The sequence below is a fragment of the Haliotis rubra genome, unplaced genomic scaffold (genome assembly GCF_003918875.1).
Source record: "Haliotis rubra isolate DU_JTF1 unplaced genomic scaffold, ASM391887v1 Scf234, whole genome shotgun sequence".
Lineage (NCBI taxonomy): Eukaryota > Metazoa > Mollusca > Gastropoda > Lepetellida > Haliotidae > Haliotis > Haliotis rubra.
In genome coordinates, this window is record NW_025766381.1 from 539317 (window position 1) to 557893 (window position 18577).

Here is an 18577-nt window from a genome sequence, read left to right on the forward strand (position 1 = left end):
GTTGACAGGAAATACAAATGCGCAACAATAAGCCTTACGTTTGCTTTCATGAATCCTGTACTTGGGTCCCTTGTCCCAAGACGAGTAACCTCACGTGCTAAGGGACGATTTGCACGTGCTTTGCACTTTGCATAAGAAGTGGGTCATTGTCTGCCCTTCGCGGAAGCAGAGTATTGCTCGTGTCGGAACCTAAACGAAAATAATAACACCTTTCTTCATGCATTTAAAAAAAGATTGAATCATATGGAAAATTGCATTAAGATATTGTGAGAGTAAACATTATTTTTTGTCTGACGTAAATTGAATACTTTGTTTCTGATCTGACATGAGAGTACTGGTTTGTATTTATGGATATTCCAAATACTTTCTCAAGTTTTTGTTATTTTTCTTACCTTCATGACTACCTCAGTTATTGTATATATATGTTGAAATAGAATGCCATGTTGGAAAGATATATCAAATCTTTCTTGTGTGTGTGTGTGTGTGTGTGTGTGTGTGTGTGTGTGTGTGTGTGTGGCCTTGTTTCTTTTCACCAGGGATAATCTACTATATACGTTACATAGTCTCCCTGTTTTTACCAACCGACCGTCAATTATGAAACACCCCATTCTGTCCCTCTCATTTCTCCGTCGGGTGATTAAGATAGGGGTGGTCGGGTCTGCATAGGCGGATTGTAATAAAGCTGTATCCGCCCCTGGTCAGTACGGAAGCCTTTTAGGACCATTTGTTTTTTATTTCTATTTTATTGAAATCTCAAGATACTAAGCCTAAATTTAGAGATATTAAGTGAGTGAGTGAGTGAGTTTGGTTTTACGCCGCTTTTAGCAATATTGCAGCAATATCACGGCGGGGAACACCAGAAATGAGCTTTACACATTGTACCCATGTGGATAATCGAAGCCAGGTCTTTGGCGTGATGAACGAACGCCTTAACCACTAGCCCCCCCACCACCCAAAAATATTTAGTTGAAATTCAATTTCTTATCTTGAAATTTCAAGATAACATCTTAATATTTCAACTAAGTATCATGAAATTTCAATTTAAAAAAAATTATAAAACATGCTTTCCGCACGAGACGAATGTGGATTGGGTGGTCAGATTCGGTGCTCGGTTGATTGTATGTCATCATACCCGGCGGCATTAATCGTTCCTCATGACACTGATAGTTGGTTAGTCAGGTCCGGACTCAGTTATTTACATGGTAGCGTCATAAATATAGAATATTGTTGAGTGCAGCGTTAAACAATAAATTAAACACTTTTTAAGCATTACGGTTTGAATTTATAATGTATTGAAGAAGCGTTGTCATAAGCAACATAATGTATGAAATAGTGTACCTTGGGACCTTCTCTATATTACAGGTGTGGTGGTGTAGCCTAGTGGTTAAGGCGTTCGCTTGTCGCGCCGAAAACCCGGGTTCAGCTCCCCACATGGGTAAAATGTGTGAAGCTAGTTTCAGGTATCTCTTCTCGTGATATTGATGGAATATTGCACACAGCGGCGTCATATGAAACTAACTCCCTCACTCATATATAGAGGATACTAAATGACGTTCCGTGTAAACCATTTTTATTAAACGAGTTAATGATTTGGTATCAAACGAGCGAAAGCGAGTTTGATACTAAATCTTTCACGAGTTTAATAAAAATGGTATTTCACGGAAGCGAGTTTAGTATTCCGTTTATTACTCTACAACATAAATTGATACAAACTGCTTACAGTGTGACGACTCTGAGCTTTCCACGTGTCGAGCAAGGCCTAATACCATTGTGACAGAGGTATTAGAATTGTGACGTCATAACTGTAAAAATTATGACGTCATACGTCGAGCGGTATTACACTAGTGTAATATTGACGTAAAAATATTACACTACGGTATCTTCCACGGGAGAGTAATAAAACCTCTTTCACCTGGGGAGATTGGGTAGCCTAATGGTTAAAGCGTCCGCTCGTCACGCTGAAGACCCGGGTTCGATTCCCAACATGGGTACAATGTGTGAAGCCCATTTCTGGTGTCCCCCGCCGTGATATTGCCGGAATATAGCTAAAAGCGGTGTAAAACCATACTCACGCACTCTTTCACCTGTTGGGATCCGGGGGAAAATATGACTCCATTATCTATAGATGAGGGATGAGGTCTGCATCACTTCCGATTTAAATCATCATTTAGCTGACACGTGGTGATATTAATGGAAATGTGTTCTTTGCGGTCTAACCCAACTTTCTCAAAGTCTACTTCCTGAGCGTACTTCTTGCAAATTGGTCATGGACAAATGGGTCATGACATTTTACCCTGTACTACTTTGTTTGCTTGTTGTTTAACACCGCATTCAGCAACAATCCAGTCTGTGAATAATGGGTTCTGGAGCCGACAAACCAATGATAAGTAGCATGAACATCGATCTACGCAATAGTGAGTGAGTATGGTTTTACGCCGCTTTTAGCAATATTCCAGCAATATCACGGCGGGGGACACCAAAATGGACTTCACACACTGTACCCATGTGGGAACTCGGGTCTTCGGCGTGACGAGCGAACGCCTACCTCACTAGGCTACCCCACCGCCCCTCTACGCAGTAGGGATACGATGACGTGTAAATCAAGTCAGCAAGCCTGACCGCCCGATCCCGTTAGTCGGCTCTTACGACAAGCATGGGTTACTGAAGACCAATTCTAATTAGGATCTTCACGGGTACCCTATCCTACTAATGCCGTCTCGGGTGCTAGAAATGATTGATGTTCATTATACTCATGGTTGTTAGAGATCCCAAGTTTGATTGGTCTTACTTTGTTGTTTAACGTCGCCCAAGTGAATGGTGTAACACCTCTTCAGCTCTTGATACAACACAAGGCGTAATGTCAACAAAGAATGGTAGTCTTTATTGCTTATGTACAACTGGTGGGGCAGTGCGAACGGCTTGCACACAACCTACAGAATTCGGCAGAGGCTACCAGAAGAAGGCGGCGACGTGAAGCGGACACTTGGCTGGATTGACTGACAAGTCCTTCCCTTCAAGTCCCTGGCTTGCCTTTCGTCCTGGGCCTCCTTTCACAAAGCACTCAGGTGATCGTAGGTCACTAAAGTAGCTTAGTGCAATGTTAAAGAATGGGAGTTAAGGATGACCTTAGTAAAGGTTGCTTCGTGAAAGGAGCCCCCCTGGTTTGTCCAGGCTCTTCTTGATGTCTGCCGGCTTTGTTCTATCCGTCTCTCTTGCCTGCTTTTAAAAGTAGATGAGCAACTATACTAGCCACATAAACAAACTGTGCATTGTCAAAATATTATCCCAGTTGATAAGTACGATTACAATGTCAAAGGTACATATAAACTTTAATGGAGGGATCATGAGACCGTAACAAGTCGGGAGAATTTCAATTGAAAAGTTTATCACAATGACGTCACGAGTCCACAAGCGGGACAGGGGTCAAACGACCATGTCACAAGCTCAATAACGGGTATGTCCACCATCGGCATTGAGAACAGCAGTGCATCGACGACGCATAGAGCCTATAAAACGTGCAAGGAAGGCTTGTGGGATGTCACGCCAGATTCTCTCAAGTTCTGTTGCAAGGTCAAGGACGTTATCTGACGGATGAGGAAGACGGCGTAGATGTCGATCCATCTCGTCCCAAACATGCTCTATCGGGGAGAGATCCGGTGAATTTGCAGGCCAAGGCAGTAAGTAAACGTTGTGGTGTTGCAAGAAATCCATAGCAACCCTTGCCGTATGAGGGCGGACATTGTCCTGTTGGAATGTTAACCCAGGGCCATGACGTTGCAGAAAAGGAATTGCCACAGGTCGAAGAATCTGATCCCTGTAGCCCCCACCAGTTAAGTTGCCCTGAACAATCACCAAAGGAGTTCTTTGGCGTGCTGTTATTCCACCCCAAATCATCACGGAACCACCACCAAAGCGATTCCTCTAAAGACACAGGCCTGTCCATAGCGTTCTCCCACGTGCAGACGTCCATCACTATGGGAAATGTTAAACCTGGACTCATCTGTAAAAACAACATTTCTCCACCAAAACAAGGGTCTGCGGACATGATTTCGGCACCACATTCGGCGAGCTTGTCGATGACGTTGTGTCAGGATAGGCCGTGTGGCGGGACGTCGTGGTCTGATCCCGTGATGACGTAAACGTTGTCGAACTGTGTTGGGGTGGATACGGCGAAGTCCTGGGATGGTTCGGGCAGTCATCACTGCAGTCTGAAACCTGTGGCGAAGATGGGTCACCCTTATCCATCTGTTCTGTCTTGGCGTTGTTACACGTGGACGTCCAGAACATGGCCGATCGATGACGTCATTTGTGTTCTGGTAGCGTCTCACCAGTGCAGAAATGGTGTTCCGGTGGCAGTGGAAATGTGCAGCCACTTGTCGTTGAGACATTCCCCCACGGACCATCCCAATGGCCTCATGACGTTGTGCAGACGTGACCCTTGGCATGCTATGCGTTTCAATAGCCGTTTAATTTTTTGAACGATCGCAAGGGCAGGGATTGAGCTTTCCAAAGTGACAGTATTGTGTGGCATTCATTTGCTCTGTTTCTCTTTCCCGGAATGCACGTGCAACAACGTATTGCACGTCTCAAGGACGAACCCACTGACGTCACGGAACGTGGCACGTGCATGCATGTTGGATACATGTCACTAATCTCTGAGTTTAATTCTTATATGTTTACACAGGTTTGATAAATTTAGATTTTAAATTTGTGTATGCACAGTTTCTTTATGTGCCTAGTATATATATTTTATACCAATCTGCATGGGTGTGCAGTTCTCACGGACATACTCTGCGTAGGTAGGCAGTTCTCTTGAACATATTCTGCTGAGTTGGCTATATTTTGACGAGCTTGACATATGACAGACAAGTGTGCACAACAATAGTGTTAACCCCCTGGGTGCCACAGGGACATATATGTCCTTCCCCTTCAACCCTCAATTTGAAGTCCAATAAAAATCAAAATATCCCACGCACACAAATACACTTCACAGTTTCGAATTCTGCGGGAATTTTCCTGTTTCTTGATACCATCCACTATTATTTTAGACACAGCCCAAGTGCTGAAAATGACCTTTCCGATAAAAAGCGGACAAATTTACTGTTTTTTTAACGCATAACAAAAAAATACATTACAACATTTAGCAAGGTCTATTTCTCAAACCGCCGAGGTAGTTGCACTTATATTTATACCAACGGATAGGAAATGTCATATTCTACATTTCTGTGTAATTTTATAGCCGTGCGTAGATCCAGGACCACGCGAGCGCAAATCTTGCACAACGTTCACTTTTCAAACTGTATGAAAATGTGCGCCTGAAAAAAGAATCGGCAGCCAGGGGGTTAATAAAGCGGGCTTGACCACCCGATCCCGTTAGTCGCCTCTTACGACAACTATGGGTTGCTGAAAACCGATTCTATTCCGTATCTTCACGGGTAGATCCAAACCAACGCGATTTTATCGTGTTCGTCGACTCAAACGATCCTTTGGCCATTCTCTGCAATTTTGTTGATTGCGTGATACAGAGTGCCGACAGTACGCATTGTACGTTTACGCTGTAAGTCCCTGCTATGGGCTGAATTGGTCCTCAGGAACCCATGCTTATTGTAAGAGGCGACTAACGGGATTGGGTGGTCAGGCTCGCTGACTTGGTAAATCCAACTGCAGTTACTTACATCTCCGGATTGTCTGTTCCAGACTCGATTACTAGTATTTACAGACCCCTTTGCACATTTTTGCATTTAAACGTTCCATAAAATATTGGATTAGATTATTATATATGCCTAATGTAAGATATCCAAAGGAGTGTTATAACATGCTTTTACAAGCAGCTAATAATGGTAAAAATAATTGGGTTTCCAAACTGAAGTACTTATTGTTTCGACTTTGATTGGCTATGTCTGGGAGTCACAAACAGCAAGACTAAGTAGCAAAGAATCCTTTATCGCGGAGCTTTCGACAAGATTAAAATGTTCGTTTGACAGAACTGGCACTCCTCTCTTTTCAGCAGTTCTAAAACTAGAAATTATACTTTCTTTAAAGGTACCCTTGGAACGGAATTATATCTCAAACGATTAAAAATTGCAAAATTCCGTGTGGCCATGGCGCAGTTTCGTTGCAGTTCCCATGGACTCAAAATAGAAACAGGCAGATATGTTAATATTCCTGTAGATAAAAGGGTGTGCACTGTGTGTAATGAAGGCTACATCGAAGATGAATACCATTTTGTGATGGTTTGTGTCCGGTATAAAACACTTCGTGAAAAGTACATACCTACTAAATTTAAATCATACCCTGAGTGAGTTTAGTTTTACGCCGCTTTTAGCAATATTCCAGCAATATCACAGCGGGGGACATCAGAAATGGGCTTCACACATTATACCCATGTGGGGAATCGAACCCGGGACAAGCGAAACCTTTAACCACTAGGCTACCTCACCGCCCCTCACTCACCCTGAGACCTTCATCACTTCGGGCTTTCCTCCCAAATCAAACTTACACGTCATGATATTTTACCTGGAATATTCTTCAAAGCGGTGTTAAGCCCCTGGATACCGAAGCTTTTTTCTGATAAACATTTTCATTAGATATGAAGGTGAAGGTTGAAAAGGAGATAAATATATGTCCTGGCATACACCAAACTCATCCTCACACTTTAATCGCTGATCATAATACCCGTGAAGGTCCGGGTTAGAATTGATCTTAACCGCGTGCTTGTCGTAAGAGGCGACTAACGGGATCGGATGATCAGGCTTGCTGACTTGGTTGACACATGTCATCGTATCCCAATTGCGTAGATCAATGCTCATGCTGTTGATCACAGGATTGTCTGGTCCAGACTCGATTATTTACAGACCGCCGCCATATATCTGGGATACAGCTGAGTGCGGCGTTAAAAAACCAATCAACCACCCATGAGGGAACATAATAATGTTCATTCTTTGTGCCAAAAGTGCGTCAGTTCATGTAACGATTATCACCATACATAATATCTGTGCACATTGCGTTTTGCTGAACATGCAAATCTTGTAACAAGGTAGTTTTTGTTGAAGCAGGCACATTCTTTTTAACTCTCAAGATCGAGCTTATTCGTATTTTTGTCAGGCTTTTCCTGTTACAATTTATTTTTTGGCACCGGTCGTGAAAATATTAATTCTGTGACATCACCCGATAACATTTAAATGTTGGACACAGTTGCGCAATATATTCACTCAAACCAGCTGGTTTTGTTTTCGCTTAAAATTTTCTCTGGGCATGGTGATCGCTTGAACACAATCGTCACATAATTCGCACTCTCTGACTACAATGGCATAATGGAGAAGAGATATACTACTTAAGTCAGGTGTACATGCCTTAGGCATTGTAAATAAATATATGACTACAATTTGAAATGTGTAATGAGGACTCGATATCTTTTCTCAGCAGGCTGAAACTCCTGTTGAAACGTCTCATAAATGACAACATTAGAGTTACCTCCCTTATCAACAGGTCCATATTCACATGGTTCCCGGTGTCTATTGATTTTGAGGAAAGTTGATAATGCATGCTTTTCATAAATGGCACAATTAATGGTGCCGGGATGGTATATTGAACCGTATTAGATTGAGCTCATTTAGTATCAGAGAAAGCGAAAGGAAAACAAGCCTGTTCACCGGCACCGCAAGTTCGTGTTTTCCGCACTGATTTTGTCAACTGTTCGAAGAAGTGCGAGTCGTTGGTTACCTGGGCGATTAGGGAGACAAATATTGATGTGGATTCTTAACAGCAGCTGACCGTGCCCGTTTTCGTTTATACTGGAGATTTTGTTCTTGGAACAGGGCCTCGGACTGAAGCAGAGAACAAGAAGATGGAGGTATGTGATGTATTTTTTTTAAGGGGTCGTTGTAATCGTGATGATGCTGTTTACCAGACGCATGTTATAAGATGTGATTCCCACTACAGTAACTGTCTCAAGCGGAAAGATTTCCGCCCGTAACCCCCGTATTTTTTTAATCATTATATGACTAAGAATATACGCCTATGTTATTTTTTATAAACAGTCTATACTTAAACCTAAACCCTAATCCTAAAATCTAACCCCAAACCTAACCCTAAACCCTCGAAATAATCCTAATAAATAGAATACATTTCAAGCGGGGGTTACAGGCGGAACTCTTGCCAGCCGAATGAAGCAACTGGAAACCAAGAAACGAGGTGCTACGGAGTAGTTTACTGTAGGAGGCTGTACGAGGCGATGACAACTGACATGCATCGTGACGTCGGCTACCAAGGCAGTGACGTCATTACAGTGTGACGTCATGCAAATATTGTACTACATTCTAAGATGCCTATCGGTTAGAACAATCGAAAAAAAAATACATTATCAGACAATAAAGGTATAGTTTTTTGATGACGTAACAATTGAATGACGTTTTCCCGTCACTGCGCCATTCTAGTGTGCCCCCTCGTAATCGAACCATTTTACATTACGTCACAATGTAAGAGACGTCACGATGCATGTCAGTTGTCATCGCCTCGTACGGCCTCCTACAGTAAACTACTCCGTTGCATCCCGTTTCTTGGTTTGCAGTTGCTTCACGCAGCTAACATCACTGGTGGAAACATTACGTTTATGTTTTACGACCGTTAAAATGTGTCAATTCGACTCACAAGTTTTCAGCGACACGGTAACGTTCGCAATGTTTACATTCCCACAATGCAATCGTGGAATGTCGCTACTCAGCTTCATCTGGATGTACTGATCTAAACTTACGTTGGTAGTAGAAATGCGACGTTCATATTGCCCCATATGGTTTACGCTAATGACAGATGTAATTAAAATAATTCAGAGAAGATATTTAATCCTAACGTAAAACCGCCATCAAACTGTTATCATTTGTTTTTTTCTGGTAACGCTCGCCTTAACGTAGGGGGCAGACATATCAATAGAACAGCCACCAGTTAGCCCTGTGCGAGCATTCTTAATTTAGGACACCGACAACGCCGCTTGTTTTCTGCCTTAAATTAATCGTAATTATCCTTAGAAAGTATTAAATTTAGCATCTTAGAAAGATGTAAAGTTCGCTCTACCCAATGTGTTTTTGTAATAAAGAGTATAGTTTTGCCCTGAACTATTATAACATCAAAGCACTCGGACTACCGTCCTCGTGCTTTAATTATAAAAGTTCAGGGCAAAACTATGCTTTATTACAAAACACATTGGGGTAGAGCGAACTTTATTTCCTAAGTACAAAACTCTTCCGCAACCTCTTTATGAAACCGGTTTCGGTTTGAAACCAAAAACATAACAAAAATATGCTATTTTGTCAATTTAATGCATGTAAGACATGGGTAATAAATAAAATACCACACTCGTGACCTTCCTATGTTATCTGACCTCGCTTTCGGTCGGTCAGATCCCATAGGAAGGACACCCGTTTTGTATAATTCGTATGTAATGAGACCTCGTGTAGTATTCTGTATTTATTACCTACGAGGGCGAACATATCAGGGTTCATATTTTTCATACGATGCCCTAGGGCAAAATATCACTTTGTCATGGTGATGTGACGTCATGAACACTGCTATGACGTCACGTTTCTTCTGTGACATTGCGTTCTACATGCAGTGATGGCGGGTAGCCAGCCTATGTTTGAAAGTAGCTTTGGGTGCCTAAATATTTGGGTGCCTAAATATCTGTATATCCCTTGCTCTTGCTCGGGAAATACCAACGTTCAGGCACTCATGTTGTAAACATAGTATGACATTGGCACTCATATCATATCCTCTATTTATTACCTACGAGGGCGAACATATCTGGGTTCATATTTTTCATACGATGCCCTAGAGCAAAATATCACTTTGTCTTGGTGACATGACGTCATGAATAATGCTATGACGTCATGTTTCTTCTGTGAAGTTGCGTTCTACATGCGGCGATGACGGGTAGACAGCCTATGTTTGAAAGTAGATATGGGTTATTTTCCTCAATTTGACGACTTCGGTAATAAACAGAATATTATATTCATGCCCATATCATACTATGTTTACGACACTCGTGCCTTAATATCGGTATATCCTCGCTTTCGCTCGGGAAATACCAACATTTAGGCACTTGTGTTGTAAACATAGTTTGACATGGGCACTCATAAAATATCCTCTATGTAATTTGAGGTTATGATATATAATGAATCGGTCCTCAGACGTGGTGACTTGGTTTATTGCATGTCATTGTATCCGGAAGAAATGGATCGTGTCCTCGCAATATCAATCACTGGCTTGTCTGGTCTGGTCAGGCTTTTTAAACTGCCATCACTTCTTAAGGATGGTGTTGGGGCAAAAACAAGCTATAAAATGATAATTAAATTTATAAATACGTAAAATATAAGATAAACAGCAACGAAAACAAATCAACAACATACAGGCGATCCTTAAGAAGGGTTTTATGTAAAACCATTCACAATTATGTGAAGCAAAGTGACTTAAGTGTGAAGGGATAACTATTTAGATTGTTTTGCTCAGAGTTCACCAAGGGTTGTCAGTTTGGCATGGCATATGTGTATGATTGTTCTGTAAAGTGCATTTTATACAGGATAACTGGTATTTTCATTATTTTGTGTATGGTGGATGCACTGATATGTACCTATCTAGGTTCTCAAGAACATTTATCATTTTATGGATGGTAGACGTTACTGATATAGGGTTGAAGGAATATTATTTATATTTAAGTATTCATATTTAATAATATGTGTATCTATTCATGTAAAACTTAATTGAAAGTGATTACAACAAAGCACAGATGTGGTCTCACCTTAGGCAAGTGAGTTAATTCCCTCAGCAGAAAATGGGTACCCGGGAGGATAAGTCATTCAAAATGTATATTAAGTCATATTACTGCTAACCTTCTAGAGCCCCAAATTAAAGCGTGTCATACCAAAAGACGTTAAAATATGGTACTTGTTGGTCCCTGCCAGGCTCTCGGCATTAATGGGTATAATAAGGACTGGTCAGCTCAGAGTCAGTATAATGTGTCTGAGTGGGGTATTCATGTTTCACTGCGGCATGGTATCTCAGTGGGCTAACACTATAAAACCAGCTTCAGTCTGGGCTAGTACAAGCAGCCGCACATACACATACACATGCATGCACGTCGTCATATGAGTGAAATATTCTCCAGTTAAACACAATTTCACCTCACCTCACCCAAATTAAAGCAGCTTGGGTTATGCAGGGTAATAATGTCCATCACGTTGTATGCGCTTACTGCATCTCCCTGAGGCGTGCACTTCAGCTTTATATAAGTGGACTTATTAATATTATCATTACATGACATTTGATGGTGAACAAAGCATTGTTTTCATTTTTGTTTCTGCATCTACTTGCGACACATGTTCGGCATTCCCACTCTCAGGCCGATGATATGCATAACCCGCAGTACAAATAAAATGGAGGAGTGAATATTGCAATTGTATTTTCTTATGCCACATGCATAATCATTCCATCTCTGTGTGTTATCTTCTGTTGCTTAGCAATGACCAAAGCAAGTATAATATTCGTTAATTTTGATTTAGGAAACATTGAGAACTTTTTAGACATGAATCCCATAATTTCCAATGTGTTAAATGATATCCTTCGTTTAGGAAATGTCGATTGGAGACATTCACCGGTGCCGAGTACATTTACAACAGAAGCTACCCTTGAGCTTTTTATGACTTTGTGCACAGTACATATATTGATGTGTACGTAATATGTAAGGATTACCAGAATTTTCATTAGTCTGAAATAAGTGTAGTCTGGATCAAGTATGTTAGTTCACGATCATGGAAAATGCATATCATTGCATGGGTAAAATCTACAGGACACATACACCTTAAAAGGTTAAGGCTTCTCCTTTGGAATCAACCGTAACTACGTGGTGTGGTTGGGTAGCCTAGTGGTGAAAAAGTTCGCTCGTCACTCCGAAGCTTCGGATTCAATTCCCCACATGGGTACAATCTGTGAAGCCCATTTCTGGTGTCCCCCGCTATGATATTGATGTCATGAAGCCTTACTCAGTCACTCGCTAATCTTAACTGTCAGGGATAGAAATACTTTTTTTTCTAAGTGTGCCTTAAGGCACCAGACAAATATTTTAGGTGTGCCTTTCTGAAATCAAGTATGCCCACAAGTTTTTAGAATAAATGACAATTATGATGATCATTTGAAATTTATTGTTAAATAAAGAAATGGGTTTATGAGCTTTCAGATATGTATGGTATTATTCAATTTGGAAAAAAATAATTGTTTTGGGGATTAAATGACTAAATGTGAGTTATGTCTCTTAAAAAATTAGGCGTGTCTAAAGGGCACCAAGAACATTTTGTAGCCGTGCCATTTCTGTATTTACTGTGCCATGGCACACTAATATATGAGGTATTTCGAACCCTGACTGTGCATAAAATAGGCATGATATCTCTTATCCCACTTGACCCAGTGAGCCATGTGATATGTTTTTCCCCTTTAACGCCAATGCCTTTTGAATGCCCTAAAAAAATTAATCCATGTTTAAGAATGTTTTGTCGTCAAGGATTCTTACTCATTACAGTTTCAAGCTTGTTAAGTGCAACTTAAGAGATTCCTGATGAATCGCTCCTGGTTGTTGAAGGGGATCTAGTGACCAATATGGCTGCCGATTATTCAGCGGTGGTGACTCAACGCAATGTAGTGTCCTTCATCTTTCCGTCCAACCATCTGTCATAAACTGTAGCGTTTCCAACTTGTCATCTGAAACCACAAGACCAATGAAGGTGATACTGATTGCATTCGGTGGCAAAGTACAATTAATTTATGCTAAGTACAATCATAAACTACTTTCCTAGTGAGACATCATCCTTATGGTTCTGGGGCGGTGGGGTACCCTAGTGGTTAAAGCGTTGGCTCGTCACGCTGAAGACCCGGGTTCGATTCCCCACATGGGCACAATGTGTTAAGCCCATTTCTGGTGTCCCCCGCCGTGATATTGCTGGAATATTGCTAAAAGCGGCGTAAAACCAAACTCAGTCAGTCAGTCAGTTCTTCATGTTGGGCTTTTCTTCAACATGGAGCTACATTTCACCAGAGTAGAAAACAGCCAAGACTTGCTTCATGTTGGGCTTTCCTTCAACATGGAGCTATATTTCACCAGAGTAGAAAACAGCCAAGACTTGCTTCATGTTGGACTTTCCTTCAACATGGAGCTATATTTCACCAGAGTAGAAAACAGCCAAGACTTGCTTCATGTTGGACTTTCCTTCAACATGGAGCTATATTTCACCAGAGTAGAAAACAGCCAAGACTTGCTTCATGTTGAACTTTCCTTCAACATGGAGCTATATTTCACCAGAGTAGAAAACAGCCAAGACTTGCTTCATGTTGGGCTTTCCTTCAACATGGAGCTATATTTCATCAGAGTAGAAAAAACAGCCAAGACTTGCTTCATGTTGGACTTTCCTTCAACATGGAGCTATATTTCACCAGTAGAAAACAGCCAAGACTTGCTTCATGTTGGACTTTCCTTCAACATGGAGCTATATTTCACCAGAGTAGAAAACAGCCAAGACTTGCTTCATGTTGGACTTTCCTTCAACATGGAGCTATATTTCACCAGAGTAGAAAACAGCCAAGACTTGCTTCATGTTGGACTTTCCTTCAACATGGAGCTATATTTCACCAGAGTAGAAAACAGCCAAGACTTGCTTCATGTTGGACTTTCCTTCAACATGGAGCTACATTTCACCAGAGTAGAAAACAGCCAAGACTTGCTTCATGTTGGACTTTCCTTCAACATGGAGCTACATTTCACCAGAGTAGAAAACAGCCAAGACTTGCTTCATGTTGGACTTTCCTTCAACATGGAGCTACATTTCACCAGAGTAGAAAACAGCCAAGACTTGCTTCATGTTGGACTTTCCTTCAACATGGAGCTATGTTTCACCAGAGTAGAAAACAGCCAAGACTTGCTTCATGTTGGACTTTCCTTCAACATGGAGCTATATTTCACCAGAGTAGAAAACAGCCAAGACTTGCTTCATGTTGGGCTTTCCTTCAACATGGAGCTACATTTCACCAGAGTAGAAAACAGCCAAGACTTGCTTCATGTTGGACTTTCCTTCAACATGGAGCTACATTTCACCAGAGTAGAAAACAGCCAAGACTTGCTTCATGTTGGACTTTCCTTCAACATGGAGCTATGTTTCACCAGAGTAGAAAACAGCCAAGACTTGCTTCATGTTGGACTTTCCTTCAACATGGAGCTATATTTCACCAGAGTAGAAAACAGCCAAGACTTGCTTCATGTTGGACTTTCCTTCAACATGGAGCTATGTTTCACCAGAGAAGAAAACAGCCAAGACTTGCTTCATGTTGGACTTTCCTTCAACATGGAGCTATATTTCACCAGTAGAAAAACAGCCAAGACTTGCTTCATGTTGGACTTTCCTTCAACATGGAGCTATGTTTCACCAGAGTAGAAAACAGCCAAGACTTGCTTCATGTTGGGCTTTCCTTCAACATGGAGCTACATTTCACCAGAGTAGAAAACAGCCAAGACTTGCTTCATGTTGGACTTTCCTTCAACATGGAGCTACATTTCACCAGAGTAGAAAACAGCCAAGACTTGCTTCATGTTGGACTTTCCTTCAACATAGAGCTGATTATCATTGTCCCAGACCTGTTTGTCTTGACTAGACGGTAATAATTACACTATGCTGTGAGAACATTGACCCATTCACTTACAGCCTTTTCACATTCATGATTCTGCCTTTTTCTGTCATTCTTCCAAACACTTTCTAAACAACAATTGATTTGTCATTACGACCACAATGCCAGGGCCGCCCAGTCCAAGCAGGAATTGTTGGTTTCCCTCGTGTAAATTGGTGTGGTATAATTAGAAATGTGTGTTGGCCTCATATATGGCTGCAGCAATGAAAATACACCATGATCTTAACGTATCATGCGATTCCTATCACAATACACCTGGTTCAAGTATCAGGTGACCAGGTCACAAACTTCAAACCTTATCAGTAAGACTGTTTGTATTGTCCGGTGTCCAGGTAAAAGGGTGAGGGAAAGGCAAATGTTTTGAGTTCTTTTCACCTTAGTTACGCCTCTGTATTCCTCATCCCGACGCGAGTATTTACATGCCGCCTTCATACAGCTGGAATATTGCTCAGTGCAGCTTTAATGAACACATGAAAAGCCTTCGAAGCCTTGGGCTTGATGGGGTAGCCTAGTGGTTAAAGCATTCTCGGGTTTGATTTCCCACATGGGTACAATGTATGAAGCCCATTTCTGCGTCCCCCTCTGTGATATTGCTGGAATATTGCTAAAAGCGGTGTAAAACCATACTCATTCACTCATAAGAGACCCCAAAATGATTTATTCATATCACAATTATGGGTACACATGCATTATACCGGATACCTGCCTGCCATATTTAATTAGGTCACGTGATGCGAGCGTGGAAAGGTGAAAAAATATAAAACTGAGATGAAAGTAACCCTAACCCTAACCCTAATCCTAACCCCTAACCTAACCCTAACCCTGCTAGGTATCTGGTATAATGCATTCTAGCCCAATTTTGAATTGATGATATCCTAAAATAGATTTTTAGATCTCACAAAAGACATTTTAAATATCAAACATTCATGTTATAATACATGTATCCCCAGTAAAATAGGAGATTCAGATATGACCAAAATCTAGATTGGCATCCAATGGAGCAATGAAAGGGGCTGGGCAGAAGGAGAAAGAATATGGCTGGGGACTGTAAGACGGACTAGAAGTACAGTGAGGAGTACCTGACAAAACACCTGCTTGCTAATTGGAATGTTCTTGTCAGCTGGAGATATTCTGCAACGTAATGGCCACACTATGGTGTTGTAAATACAATATCGAACATAGCTATTTATTATTCATTATATTTCCTGAAGGTGGCATGGTGCTTCTGTGGAAAGCATCACATGGTCTACATACCACTGTATGGTTGAAGAACATAATCATGATAATAACATTTTAAAAAACAGAACCAACGGTATTCCTTCCCGTCTCTGATTATAGGGGGTGGAAGAGTCAGACAAAATATTAACAGTCTCTAGTGGGGGCCATATGAAATCATGCATATATTAGGGAAGAATCAAGAATAAATGGACATTTTTCAGTGAAATATATTAATTTGTGTTTTTGCCCTCTCAGGGTGGGTTATGAAAATATGAAAACTTTGGAAGGATCATTCAAAATTTTTGACTTAATTGGCTTGAACCATGTGATATTGTTTTTGATCTATGCAGAATTTCATAGTTGCAGGACACCAAATGCATACAGTGTATATTTTAGGGCCGGTGGGGTAGCCTAGTGGTTAAAGCGTTCGCTTGTCACACAGAAGACCTGGGTTTGATTCCCCACATGGGTACAATGTGTGAAGCCAATTCCTCAGGTGTCCCCCCGCCATGATATTGCTGGAATATTGCTAAAAGTGGCGTTAAACCATACTCACTCATTCAAGTTATTTTTATCGGATGGAGCCTAATACTATATCCCCCGCTTCGCGCTAAATGCGCGGTGGGGGATATAGTATTAGGCTCCGTCCGTGCGTGCGTACGTTCGTCTATCCATCCGTCCATCCGTAAGTACGAATTGGAATATCTTAAGAACCATTGGCTAGATTTTTTTCATATTTTGTACCTAGGTTCATCACAGTATAAGAAAGGCCAGTGTAAGTTTGGTGACCTTGACCTTAATTTCAAGGTGGCTGACAAGAAAATGTACACTGCGGTAGTCAAAAACTGTGCTTACTGTATATATATGCTCATATCTATATTGTCAAGGAATCCAGTATTCTGACTGTCTGTGTAGGAACGACTGCGAGCTGGATAATGCCACTCGTAGGAAACGCCTGGGGTTGAGCTGGAACTCCGCTCATCTCATTCATGTATACTTGTTTAATCTTTATGTCAAGTTTTGAACACAACATATTCCTTCATCTTTGTCAGCGTACACTTCATCTTAATTCCGTGCTAGTTCCCTTGTCGACACGTCTACACGTCGATAACTGCTTGCGGTCGTCTCTGCACAGACAGTCTATGGACAGATAGAGATACAATAGCACTTCCTTGACCAGGTGATGTGATGGCAGACATGGCCACAAGGGGGATGACCAATTAAGGCAATAAATGTCATTTACGGTAATTAATGACAGTGACAGTGTGGTACACATTCTCTTCCCACAGAGGTTACTTGTCATATCTTCCTGCGAACCTCTGTTTTAATACGGCCATATTTCCCGGTTCTCGTAAAATCCCCTTGCGGCAAAAAGTCGCAACACGAATTATCTCCCTTTTTTCTATCCAATCAGAACACATGTTACATCGACTTAGATCCAACTTGACTAATGCAAGTAAAAATGGGGCCACAAATATCCCTCTTCTCTGCCGGGGACTTGTGTTGATGTGACACACAAGACATTTAATGGCAAGCTTGTTTGTTGTCAACGAGGGCGATGGAGACACCATTGATCCGGCATTACATGACTGAGTTCTGTCTAGAAGAAACGTTTGCACATCGCGCAGGGAAAGATGTTCTAGTTTTCCCGAAGCATACGGAAATTCCCGAGGCCTTGCGAATGATCACTTTTGAAACAACGTCACTGATTGCACAACTAAATCTGATTGCAACCAATCACGAATCCTGAACACTCGCGCCATGAAAGGGCCGTATTAGAACAGAGGTTAGTAGGAAGATATGACAAGAAACCTCTGTGGGAAGAGAATGAGTGGTACAGGGTGGCTGACAAGACAATGTACACTGCCGTAGTGATAAGGATTAAGATTGCAGATTGAATAATTACAATTAGGTCACACATGGCTTGGCTACATAGTTTTTGGTCTTTAAAAATATTTGGACGATGGCTGTCCTGAATTAGACGCTATAACATCCACCACAGTTAGATATTGCTGGAATATTGCTAAAAGTTGCGTAAAACTAAATTCACTCATTGCTTGGCTAGTTTTGTGAATGCACATGCCTCTGGTATTATGACTGTGTGTTTGGTTGGTTGGTTTGTTGTTTAATGCCCCACTCAGCAATATTCCCTGCTAGCGGTGACGGTGAATAATTGAGTCTGAGACAGACAATCCAGTGTTCAACAGCATTAACATTGATCTATGCAGTTGGGAACCGATGACATGTGTCAGCCAAGTGAGCCTGACCACCCGAACCCATTAGTCACCTTTTATGACAAGCATGGGTTGCTGAAGACCCAATTCTAACCCGGATCTTCACAGGTCTATGATTTTTCCGGGTGGGGATGAAAAATTAGTGGACATACATACTGTTATCTTGTAAGTAGTATTTACGGAGTATACCAGTATTTGCTGATATTACACAAAATGACATTTACATTAAACAAATTATTACAAAATCATTCATAACTGATATTCCATCACTTTCTTTGTGTCATTCAGCGAGATACAGTACAACCAGAAATTATTGAGAATTTAAGATTGTAATTTTTTTTTTCTAACTCATTACTCACGTATTAAGTGTGAATATTAGCAGAACATAACTCCAGATTCAAAGACAGGTG

General features: G+C 41.2%; 1 protein-coding gene across 1 annotated transcript in view; it reads left to right on the plus strand.

The window, feature by feature from the left end:
- The first annotated feature begins 7491 nt into the window (after window positions 1-7491).
- LOC124278263 (solute carrier family 22 member 6-B-like) overlaps window positions 7492-18577 on the plus strand; it is a 39081-nt gene continuing 27995 nt past the window's right edge. Inside the window, exon 1 of the mRNA XM_046713981.1 lies at window positions 7492-7852. The gene's annotated coding sequence lies outside the window, so the exon portion shown is untranslated. The remainder of the gene's footprint in view (window positions 7853-18577) is intronic.